Source organism: Papio anubis, chromosome 1 (assembly GCF_008728515.1).
Source record: "Papio anubis isolate 15944 chromosome 1, Panubis1.0, whole genome shotgun sequence".
Lineage (NCBI taxonomy): Eukaryota > Metazoa > Chordata > Mammalia > Primates > Cercopithecidae > Papio > Papio anubis.
In genome coordinates this window covers 32,059,209-32,071,917 of record NC_044976.1, presented here as the reverse complement: position 1 = coordinate 32,071,917, position 12,709 = coordinate 32,059,209, and the positions used below count along the sequence as shown (strand labels likewise).

Sequence of the window (12,709 nt, the reverse complement as noted above, 5' to 3'; positions counted from 1 at the left end):
AATACCTGAGCACTGCAGCTTCAGACCCCTCATGCCATAACCCAGAAAGACCTGGCGACAAAGTTGTTCAACATTCACAACCCTGCAAACTCGTGGGGGCTGGGAACAGCCTGCATCCCATGCCTAAGAACCTGGACGAGATGTAGCATCCCCCTCTAAGCCTTTCTGGAGGACGGCCAGTGTGGCCTGCCACCTCTCTGCTGAGGCCACCTAAGCCACATCCCTGCACCAAGTCCCCCTGGCTCTCCAGAGGGCGGGCTCAAGCTCTGCAGGAAAGCCTCAAGCCTCCCTTCCCCAGCCACCACCCCTGGGGTGACCCTGCTGCTGTTAACCTCTTGTCTTATCCATGATTCCCTCAGTATAAGATACAGCCTCCCAAACCTCTGTCACTTCATTCTCCATACATCCCCACCCCTCTACTACCAATTTTGGCCCACACCTCCTTGGACTCAGACCATTTCCCAGTACCCCCATGTAGGGCCAATCCCTACCTCTTTCACCACTGACCCACAAACCCATAGACCACACAGGCATTCCCACCAGGTGCTCTGTGCCCATATCATGAGAAGCTGTTTGCCTAGAGGGCTCTGGGGTCCAATGTGAATTCAAAGCTCTGCTCCAGGATTTGGAGAAGCTATTTAACCTCTCTGATCCTTGGTTTCTTTAGCTTTAAAACAACGCTATCAGGAATAATAATTTATATTTCTTAGGGCTGCTGTCAATTTCAAATTAACATTAAGCAGAAAATCTAACATACAACATATAGGTAACACTCAATAATGTAGTGATTATTGATATTCATCCTTATGGCCACTGAAGTGGAAGCTCAAAAATGTTGGGGTTGGATGTGGTTGAGAGGAGCAAGGCAGCACCTCTTCTCCACAGAAGTACCTGGGGCATCTTGGGGGAAGAGGATTTGGGACCCTGTGGAAGACAGGATACGTGAGAGGAGACTTGCCCTGCAGGAGATGGGGACCCAGTCAGTGACCCAGATGCCCCAACAAGACAGAGGTCCCAGAAGAGGGCTGCTCCTAGGCATATTATGTGTCTGATGCCTGAGTTCTTGCCCCTCTGGAACTAGGGTATTTTCTAAGTTTGGGTTCCCCAAAAGCAGGCCTGAGATAAGGGTTCAAGCACAAGTGTTCTATTAGGAAGTACAGGTGACACTAGCAGATAAGAGGGACATAATACAGGGAAGAGACAGTAGCTAATAAAGGGTGGTCATACCAGCTACCACAGTGGGGGCCTGGGCCATAATCCCACAGGGACACTCTGGGAAACCCAGGTCTGCAGAACCCAGATCTTAAAATTATCCCACACAAGGAACGAGGGAGCTGAGGTATTTATACACCAATTCCTGAATGTCATTGAATGAGGACTGCTCCTGAGGGGTTATTAATTCCCTAGCCCTTCCAGCCTGCTGTGCACATGGGCAAAGTGGCCTAGCATTGGGGGAAAAAGTCCTTTGAGCACAGGGATACAGACACGGGGAGCTTGCAGTCAGCTGGCCCACTCTGAAAGATGAAGTATTACAGGCAGGACACTGGCAGCACCTGCTACAGGTGTACATGTATGAAAGGGCAGTGTTACTGACAGAGCTGTAACACTGGGGGCCTAGGCAGCCCTAGGGTGAGACCCAGCTCACTAAAAGTGACCTTGGAAGGACCACCTTCCCTTCGGCCTTGGGGAGCCACTAAAATTTGGGCAAATCCACAGAAACCTGTGGAGTAGGCAGTGGTCCTAGCAAGCAGGCACAGAGAAAAAGAAGAATTCATTATCCAGGTAGCCCCATTAACAGTAATCCTCCTGTCCCCGTCACCACTGTCAGACAACGGCTGTAGACCCCACATCAGGATATGTTTGATCTCCTGCCCTTCTAGCAGGCTGCAGCCAGTGAGCAAGAGGACTGCCTTAAAGCCCAGTATTACCCACCCCAGCATCCTGGGAAAAGGCATGGCTACCTACTAGCTTGGCAATTAGCCATTGAGATTTGGAAAATCAGGGCTATGAAACTTACTTTGTATAGTCACAGAATGGTAAATTCTGTGGATTTAGGTCACACATACACTCATACAAACCAATTATTCACTGGAATGCAAGAGAGTCTGCTGTCAACATCCAAATATTTTTGGAAAGTTTGTATGTTTCTGGCTGTTCTCTGAGTGAAGTCGTGCTTATTTCACAAGTTGTAGGCTGGAGGATGAAGTCACAAAGAGCTCATGCATAGCTGAGCAGGAACGCCCACTTAGGGGCTTTATTTAGATGTGCCCCAGCATTCCCTCCATCGCTCTCTGGAACCGCCAGGAGAAGTTTCAGAGCTCAGCCTGGGGAGGAAGAAAAGGGCTCAGAGTTCAGATACATTCTTCTCTAGAGTATGTAGGTGAAAGCTGCTTTGTGCTCACTTCCCCATCCTTTCTCCTCTCCCATCCTCTGTCTGGGAGGCCCGTGGGAAGAGGCCAGGATCTGGACTCAGATAAACCAAGTTCCACTGGGCAATCTTAGGCAAGTGGACTAATCTTTCAGTGCTCCCAGCTGCAAAATAGGTAGAATAGTGCCAAAAATGGTTCTTATGAGATAAGTAGCACAGAGTGAGTGCTCCATAATAGCCACTCCCCCTCCTTTCTTATAAGTAATTTTAGCTCCCTCTCTGTTTTAATTTCTTTCCCCTCCTCTGCCATTCAGATGGTACCAGGCAGAGCTGTGACCCAGATGTTTCTCCTGATGTGGGAATCGGAGGGATGGAAAGCATGATGATCCATTCACAATCAGAATCAAGCATCATCAATTTATTATACACATACTATTATGCTAGGAAAATCCCATTAATCATTTTTGATAGGATAACATGAACCCTTTCGCCAGACCTGTTTGCTCTTGAGCCTGTCTGCATTTGGTCATTCACCTCCTACAAATGCACTCGAGTCAGTGCTGAGGGCCCAGGGATGCCCAGCCTCACTTTCTGCTTCAAAATCACCCAACCAGACTCAGAGGGAAAGAGAAATTATTTTACTGCATTTGCTTACAGCAAAAAGTAAGCAGAACTTTAAAAGAATAAAGAGTATTAGTAGCACAATTTGCAATTGCAAAAATAAGAAACCAACCTAAGTGCCCATCAACCAACAAGTGGATAAAGAAAACATGGTATATATACACCATGGAATACTACTCAGCCGTAAAAAGGAATGACTTAGTGTCTTTTGCAGCAACTTGGATGGAGCTGGAGACCATTATTCTAAGAGAAGTAGCTTAGGAGTGGAAAACCGAATAACTTATAAGTGGGAGCTAAGCTATGAGGATGCAAAGGCATAAGAATGATATAATGGACTTTGGGGACTCGGAGGAGAAGATTGAGAGGGGGTTAAGGGATAAAAGACTACATATCGGGTACAGTATACACTGCTTAGGTGATGGGTGCACTAAAATCTCAGAAATCACCACTAAAGAACGTGTCCATGTAACCAAAAACCTGTACGCCCAAAAACTATTGAGATGAAAAATAAATCAATCAATAAAAATTTTTAATTTTAAAAGAATAGGCTGGGCACAGTGGCTTATGCCTGTAATCCCAGCACTTTGGGAGGCCGAGGCGGGCAGATCACGAGGACAGGAGATCGAGACCATACTGGCTAACACGGTGAAACCCCATCTCTACTAAAAATACAAAAAATTAGCCGGGTGTGGCGGCAGGCGCCTGTAGTCCCAGCTACTCCGGAGGCTGAGGCAGGAGAATGGCGTGAACCCAGGAGGCGGAGCTTGCGGTGAGCTGAGATTGCACCACTGCACTCCAGTCTGGGCGACAGAGTGAGACTCTGTCTCAAAAAAAAAAAAAAAGGATATATATATATAGGTCCCCACAAAAGCAAATGAGTATTTATTGAAGAAAATTTAGAAAACAGAGAAAAACTGAATAAAGAAGTTCTATGCGTGAACATTTTGATTCATTTCTTTCTTTTTTTTTTATAGGTATGGCTTTGTTTTGTTTTTAAAGAGCTGTGTTCATTGTGTGTGTGTGTGTGTGTGTGTGTGTGTTTAAATGTATATCCATTTTTTATTATAAGAGCAATTTATACTCTTTGTGAAAAACTCAAAACATACCTGAGAGTACAGAATAAAATGTTAAAGTCGTCTATGTGTTAAATCCCTACCCTAATTCCACTGTCTTCCCTAAGCATTATTAAGTTGGTCTATTAGCCTAGGTATTACACACACGTGCCCACATGCGTGTGCACACCCATGCACACACACAAACACACACACAGGATAGGAGGTGAAACATAAACATACTATTCTACAGCTTGTTTTTATTCTCTTAAATGTCTACATTAAATATTTTTCAATGTCAGTATGTATATCAGCCTCGTTTTTTACCAATTTCCCTAATAATTGCATTTTTCACTATTTTGAATAATGTTACAGTTAACATCATCATGCATATATCTCAGTGCACATTGGAGCATTAATAGGATAGCTTTCTTTAAAATAGAATTTCTGGGTCAAAGTATACATTATTTTTAAATTTAGACTCTGCTAAAGTGTACTCCAGAAAGACTGTGCCAATTTAATGTTTCCATTAACTATGTATAAGAGTGGCTATTAAGTTTTGTTTTTATCCATCTCAATGGGTGAAAAACATTTCTGCAATTGTTAGTGTAGTTAATAATCTCTTCATATGTCCATGGTCACTTTGATTTTCTGGATTGCCTGTTCATATTCTTTACCTATTTTTCTATCAGGTCATGTTTGTTTTTCCTATTCATTTATAGGAGCCCTTTGTACATTTTTAACATTAATATTAACATCAATATATGTTGTAAAAAAGTTTTATCAATCAGTGGCTTGTCTTTTAGCCTTACTTGATTGTCTCTCACAGCATACATTTTATTGTGTGTGTGTGTGTTCAAATCAGTTGATTTCCTGATTTGATCCCATAAAACTTCTCAGTTTTGTATCTTGGTTAGGAATACCTTCCTGCTTGGAGATTGTAAAAATAGTCTTCTCTGTTTATTCTGGAACTCTCAGAATTTTTATATTTTACATTTAGCTATTTAATCTGTGTGGATTATATTTTTGTACCAGGTGTGAGCTATAGATCTAGCTTTATTTTAGTTATAAATGAATAATGAATTAACTCCAAACCTGTCCTTTCTGATTTGAAATAGTCCTTTCATCATAAACTGAGTTCAGCTCTATTCATAGTTCTACGTCTGGACTTTCTCTTGTATTTTATTTCTCTGTTATTCTATTTCTGTGTCATAATTGTACCATTTGAATTTTACCATAGCTTTATAATAATTTTTGTTTTCTAACTGGAAAAGACCTCCTTCATTATTATTACTTTGAAAATATTTGTTGGCGATTCTTATGCGTTTACTTTTCCAGATGAATTTTAGAGTAAGTTTTTCAGATTTCCCCCAAAGAAATTTCATTGTGACTTTTGTTGGAATTTCACTGAATTTGTAGATTGATTTGGAAAGAATTAACATTTTTACAGTAGTGAATATTCCTATCCTGGACCATGGTATGCCTCTTATTTTTCAGGCCTTTTTTAATGATCTTGAATGAAATTTTATAGTTTTCATCACATAAGTCTAGTAAATTTCTTGTTAGATTTTATCCTAGGTCCTTTTATAGTTTTTATTGTTATAGTGAATAGGGCCATTTTGTCATTGCATTTTTTTTCTAGTTGCTCATTGCTGGTAAATAAGAAAGCTATTGATTTCTGTACATTTCTTATGTAACCAGCCATCTTACTGAACTCTCTCATGAGCCCTAATAGTTTTAAAGTTGATTATTTTAGATTTTCTAGATTAGACAATCATATTAGCTGCAAGTAATGTAATTTTATTTCTTCTTTCCCACATGGATGCTTTTTTATTTTTATTTTTTTATTTTTGGCTTCTTATATGGCTACTGCCTCCAGAATTATATTATATTAAAGAGGAGTGATAGGTTTCCAGCTCTAGGATTTCTGAATAAGAGGAAATTAAAGGTAAGCATAGTTTTTACAAAATTCTATATTACAGATCAATAAAAACAGTAAAATTAGTTCTAGAGGTTTTTTTCTCACATTATATAACATTGAGAAATTATATGTTCTTATTAAGTAGTGTTATTTTTTTTAAAATCTGGAGTGATTTGGAAGGAGCTGAATGGAGGCTGGAGAGGAAAGTGCTCTAAATGGAAACCCCAGTGGCTCTATAACACCATCGCTTGATGAGGCTAAATACAATTTTGTATCCTGATTATTCTGCACTTATAACATTAGCATTTTCTCTGTTATTATAAACCCTTGACCTCAAAATATTCCATTAAGTGGATATATCACAGCTTACTTAACTATTCCTCTTTCCGTGAACATTTGGACTGTTCCTAGTTGTTTATGTTATAAATATTGCTGCAAGGAATATTTTTGTGTGCAAAGCTTTTTTTTTTCAGAATTTATTATTATTTCTTTAGGAACAATTCCCAGAATTAATGTTTCTTAAGACACTTGATTCTTATTGCCAAATTGTTTTCTAAAAGCATTTGATCATTTTACACTGCCACAGTATGTGAATGTCTAAGGAAACAGAACTTTTAAAATTAAGGATTATGAAGTATGTTTTATAATCCAAAGTCCATTCTCATAGAAGAAAGAGAATGCACTTTGCAATCAAAGAGATGGGTTTGAATTCTGATTCCTCCACTGAAAAATGTTCATATTTATATAAATTTAAGAAAAAAAACTCTGAGTCTTAGTGTCCTCTTCTGTAAAATGTGCAGCTAATTCTTCTGCAGTCATGCTGAAGGCTGAGTGAGAACAAACTGGTGATGGCGCTCAGCACAAAGTAGCTCTAAACAAATATGGGAGCCACTTTCCCTGTATTTGGACTGTTTTCAGAGGTTTTATTTTCTAAACAGCTTTGGAGACTTCCCCTGAAAAACATGCTGCAATTAGGAATGACTTCTGTCCCTTAGCCGAGGCCTGTCTGCCAAGGGGAAACCCTTTCCTGCGGCTGGCTGCTGGCCCCAGCTGTAAGCTCTGAGATCTGTTATGCAGGAGAATTTACCATTGGCTGCCCACTGTGCCCCATGCTGTGGCAGGCCACTCATGAACCTCTGCTCTGTGGTGGGGCAGAGGAACGAGCAGCACTCAGCATTCCCAGTGAAAACAGTGGCCGGGGGCTTCCAGAGAGGCCCTCAGCTTCTCCTCTGATTCCCTAACTGGATTCTTCTTTTTTGACATTGCACAGAGCAGGGTGGTTGTCATCTGCTCCCATCTCTTGGTTGCCAAGTCCTGCCAGTTCTGCCTCCTGAGTATCTTTCCAATTTTTCCCTTTCTCTGCAACACCAGTACCCCCGACTTTGCTCAGGTGCTCTCACACTTGGAACACTGAAGCAGCCTCCTGCTTGTCTCCAGAATTTCTCCCTCCTGCCCATCCTGTATCCTGGTCCAGTGTGACCTTTCTCAACCAAATCTGGCCGTGCTGTTTCCTTGCTGAAAACCCTTCGATGGCTCCTGTCACCCATGAAATAGAGTCCAGAGCCTTAGCTCAGCATCCAGTATCCTCTAGCTGTCTGTCTCTCCTAAGTTGTACATTCCACTCATGTATTCTTTTATTCAGGAGACATTTATTAAGTATCAGTGACCAGACTAGGTATTGGAATTGTAATTATTATCTATTTCGAGCTAACCAGTGCAGAATAAGAATTGTATTCACTAACACTTTTTGCACTTTTTCTAGGCACTTTGGGGCCAGCCTAAGCACTTGATATGCATAATCTCTCTTAACCCTTTTAGTAACCCTATGAGGCTGTTTTTATTTTCATTCCCCTTTGACACGTGAGGAAATTGAACCCAGAAAGTTAACCTAGCCTGCCCAAGATGGCTCAGCTAGGAAGTAATAGAGCCAAGACTTTGTCTCCCAAGCCCATGCTCTTAACCACTCATCAGTCCCAATTTCTTTCATATATATTAGGCCTGAGAATATCTATTAAACTGGTGACATCTTTCTCCATACACATATTTTGTAAGAAATATGGGCATAGAATTCGTACTAATTAAAAATTACAAAGCTTGCTGCCAACCAGACACTGGCATAGGAATTTGGCAAATTCTTCTCCTAAGTGCTCCAGGGCTGACCACAGTTCTTGCCTTGAACCCCAGATCCCAGAACCCCCATTCCTGCTTCCTCATGTGGTGCCCATGTGGGCACCTGCCTTTCTCTCTGGACCAGCCCTATGGAGTGCATGGTGGGCACTCGATAACTGCACTGAATTAAATCGGATTGAATTGAACCAAATTGAATTCACAGGCAGATATTCTCCAGCAGTGGCTGGGATTTAAGTTCATTGTTGTCTTAATCATCTTGTGGTAGATTGCATTGCTTCCTCCATAAGCCAGGCTAAGCGCTTAGGTTTTTGAGAATAGTATATCTTAAGAGATTTCCATTCAAGCAGGGTAGCTCTTCTGTATAGGCCACTGGAAATAGGTCTGAGTTGTACGTGTTGTTTGATGTAGTTTTCTGATATGTCTCGGAAGTCAAACAATGTGGGCTTAAGAATAATCTGTACTGCTTACACTGCTGCATGACCTTGGGCAAGCTACTTAACCTCTCTGGGTCTCTGGTTCTTCATCTGTCTGTCCCATCAGGATACTATGAGAATTAAAATGAGAAATGTAATGTGAACTCTTACTATGCACAATGCATAGTAACGGAACACAGCTTTTGGCAATAATTATAACAGTTGTTTTTCTTTCCCTGTCTCTCCTGTCCATGCTGAATTGAACAGTGAGCTGGATTGAGAGCAGGGACAATAAGGAAGTGACAGGCAGAAATCAGAAAGCATGGTCTTCAGTGGGGGTTGGTCAGCCTAGGGCTCTGGAGGACGGGGGAGTTCTTAGCTTCTATGCCTGAGAAAGTAGCTGGAGGATATGGAAAATTGAGAGAGGATGAGCCTGGAGATAGACGGACGCCAGACAATTCGTATTTTATTCTGAAGGCAATAGGAGCCACTGGAAGGTTTACAGCAGGGAGTAACGTGATCAGCTTTGCATTTTTGAAAGACCACCCTGGCTGCTGCTGGAGAGCAGGATGGAAGGATGGATACAGGCACAGACACAAGCTGCTCATTGTTGCAGTTGCCCAGGTGAAATGATGAGGCCTGAATTAACACAGACAGTATTAGTGGAGACTGAGAGAAGGGAGGGATTTAACAGACTTAAAAACAGCATAATTTGGTTAGCAATGCAATTAACCTGAGGGACAAAGTGGGAGGAGGAATAAGATGGCTGTCAGCCCTTGGTTTGAGTGGCCAGTGTGTGGGATGGCAGGAATTGGCAAAGAGGGTGATGGCATCTTAAGTTTGAGGTGCCCCAGGACACCAGAGGTAGATGGATGTAAGGATCTAAAGTTTTGGGGAGGAGTAAAGGTGGAAAATAGATGTTTGGGAGACATCAGCATAAAATTAGGTGTGAGGACACCTAATTACAACTGGGACACAACAGAGAAAGAGGGAGGATGAGAGGACAAGAGGACAAGCAGAATAAATTAGAGTGTTAGGACTTCCTGGGAGCCTAGACTCATCTACTAGAGAGGGTGGACATGGAGTTGATTGCGCTGACATCCAGCATGTCAGGGAAAGGCCTAGGAATTCCACTGGGTGTCTACTGTGTGTCTGCTGTGGTCATGGGAGGCCCTCTAGCTTCCTGCCTGGCCTAGAGAGTCCCCTGAATTCCAATCTGTTGCACTGGCCCATGAACCCCAGCCCTGCCCTGCCCAGCTTCTCCCCCTTCCAGGGCTGACCCTCTCCTTTGAGTTATATTGAAGAGCCCTGGTCTTCATTGGCCTTTCCCAATCTCTTCCAAGTTCCACACTCCAAATTCCGTAATAAGAGGGAAGGCTTCTATCTGAGAGTGAGCAAAAGAGACACCTTGAAAGTGGGGCCTTGTTTCCCAATTCAAGTCATGTGTCCCGGGGATCATATGGGTCCTTGATTGTAGACTCCCTGAGAAGGCTTGGAGAGTTCCCATAAGTGTTAAGGCCTTCTAACTTCTTGGCTCCATGGCGACTTCTCTGAACTAAACAAATGAAAGTGTCTAGATTTCATACTCACAGACTATAACTCAATTGATTAGGAGTTGATTCAGAAATCTACATTTTCAATACTCACCCTAGGCTATCTCAATACAACTAGTCAGAGACCACCTTAGAGAAATACTGACTTAAAAAAAAAAAGGTGGTGGCTGTTCCAAGATGGCCAAATAGGAACAGCTCCAGTCTATAGCTCCCAGCATGAGCAACTCAGAAGACAGCTGATTTCTGCCTTGCCAACTGAGGTACCGGGTTCATCTCACTGGGGCTTGTCGGACAGTGAGTGCAGCCCACCGAGCATGAGCCAAAGCAGGGCGAGGCATCGCCTCACCCGGGAAGCGCAAGGGGTCAGGGAATTCCCTTTCCTAGTCAAGGGAAGCTGCGACAGATGGCATCTGGAAAACTGGGTCATTCCCACCCTAATACTGCACTTTTCCAATGGTCTTAGCAAACAGCACACCAGAAGATTATATCCCACACCTGGCTCGGAGGGTCCCATACCCACGGAGCCTCGCTCATTGCTGGCACAGCAGTCTGAGATCTAACTGCAAGGTGGCAGCGAGACTGGGGGAGGGGCGCCCGCCATTGCTGAGGCTTGATTAGGTAAACAAAGCAGCTGGGAAGCTCGAACTGGGTGGAGCCCACCTCAGCTCAAGGAGGCCTGCCTGCCTGCCTCTGTAGACTCCACCTCTGGGGGCAGCGCGTAGAAGAATAAAAGGCAGCAGAAACCTCTGCAGACTTAATTGTCCCTGTCTGACAGCTTTGAAGAGAGTAGTGGTTCTCCCAGCATGGAATTTGAGACCTGAGAACAGACAGATTGCCTCCTCAAGTGGGTCCCTGACCCCTGAGTATCCTAACTGGGAGGCACCCCCCAGTAGGGGCAGACTGACACCTCACACAACTGGGTACCCCTCTGAGACGAAACTTCCAGAGGAAAGATCAGGTAGCAACATTTGCTGTTCAGCAATATTCGCTGTTCTGCAGCCTCCGCTGCTGATACCCAGGCAAACAGGATCTGGAGTGGACCTCCAGCAAACTCCAACAGACCTGCAACTGAGGATCCTGACTGTTAGAAGGAAAACTAACAAACAGAAAGGACATCCACACCAAAACCCCATCTGTACATCACCATCATCAAAGACCAAAGGTAGATAAAACCACAAAGATGGGGAAAAAAGCAGAGCAGAAGAGCTGAAAATTCTAAAAATCAGAGCACCTATCCCCCTCCAAAGGAATGCTGCTCCTCACCAGCAGCAGAACAAAGCTGGAAGGGGAGTGACTTTGACAAGTTGAGAGAAGAAGTCTTCAGATGATCAAACTTCTCTGAGCTAAAGGAGAAAGTTTGAACCCATCACAAAGAAGCTAAAAACCTTGAAAAAAGATTAGACAAATGGCTAACTAGAATAACCAATGTAGAGAAGTCCTTAAATGACCTGATGGAGCTGAAAACCATGGCAAGAGAACTACGTGACAAATGCATAAGCTTCAGTAGCCGATTTGATCAACTGGAAGAAAGGGTATCAGTGATTGAAGATCAAATGAATGAAATGAAGTGAGAAGAGAAGTTTAGAGAAAAAAGAGTAAAAAGAAATGAACAATGCCTCCAAGAAATATGGGACTATGTGAAAAGACCAAATCTACATCTGACTGGTGTACCTGAAAGTGATGGGAAAATGGAACCAAGTTGGAAAACACGCTGCAGGATATTATGCAGGAGAGCTTCCCCAACCTAGCAAGGCAGGCCAACATTCAAATTCAGGAAATACAGAGAATGCTACAAAGATATTCCTCGAGAAGAGCAACTCCAAGACCACATCATTGTCAGATTCACCAAAGTTGAAATGAAGGAAAAAATGTTAAGGGCAGCCAGAGAGAAAGGTCGGGTTACCCACAAAGGGAAGCCCATCAAACTTAACAGCAGATCTCTCGGCAGAAACTCGACAAGCCAGAAGAGAGTGGAGGTCAATCTTCAACATTCTTAAAGAAAAGAACTTTCAACCCAGAATTTCATATCCAGCCAAACTACGCTTCATAAGTGAAGGAGAAATAAAATCCTTTACAGACAAGCAAATGCTTAGAGATTTTGTCACCACCAGGCCTGCCCTACAAGAGATCCTGAAGGAAGGACTAAACATGGATTAGAATAACTGGTACTAGCCGCTGCAAAAACATGCCAAATTGTAAAGACCATCGATGCTAGGAAGAAACTGCATCAACTAACGAGCAAAATAACCAGATAACATCATAATGACAGGATCAAGTTCACACATAACAATATTAACCTTAAATGTAAATGTGCTAAATGCTCCAATTGAAAGACACAGACTGGCAATTGGATAAAGAGTCAAGACCCATCAGTGTGCTGTATTCAGGAGACCCATCTCACATGCAGAGACACACATAGGCTCAAAATAAAGGGATGGAGGAAGATCTACCAAGCAAAGGGAAAACAAAAAAAGTTGGGGGTTGCAATTCTAGTCTCTGATAAAACAGACTTTAAACCATCAAAGATCAAAAGAGACAAAGAAGGCCATTACATAATGGTAAAGGGATCAATTCAACAAGAAGAACTAACTGTCCTAAATATATATGCACCCAATACAGGGGCACCCAGATTCATAAAGCAAGTCCTTAGA

General features: G+C 42.7%; 1 protein-coding gene and 1 long non-coding RNA gene across 7 annotated transcripts in view; one reads left to right on the top strand and one right to left on the bottom strand.

Annotated features, from left to right (window-relative positions):
- CSMD2 (CUB and Sushi multiple domains 2) overlaps positions 1 to 12,709 on the top strand; it is a 649,640-nt gene that overhangs the window by 274,806 nt on the left and 362,125 nt on the right. The window lies entirely within an intron of this gene.
- The window catches only part of LOC103883459, a 29,884-nt gene continuing 19,420 nt past the window's right edge, over positions 2,246 to 12,709 (bottom strand). Inside the window, exon 4 of the long non-coding RNA XR_002522385.2 lies at positions 2,246 to 2,324. This is a non-coding gene — a long non-coding RNA (uncharacterized LOC103883459). The remainder of the gene's footprint in view (positions 2,325 to 12,709) is intronic.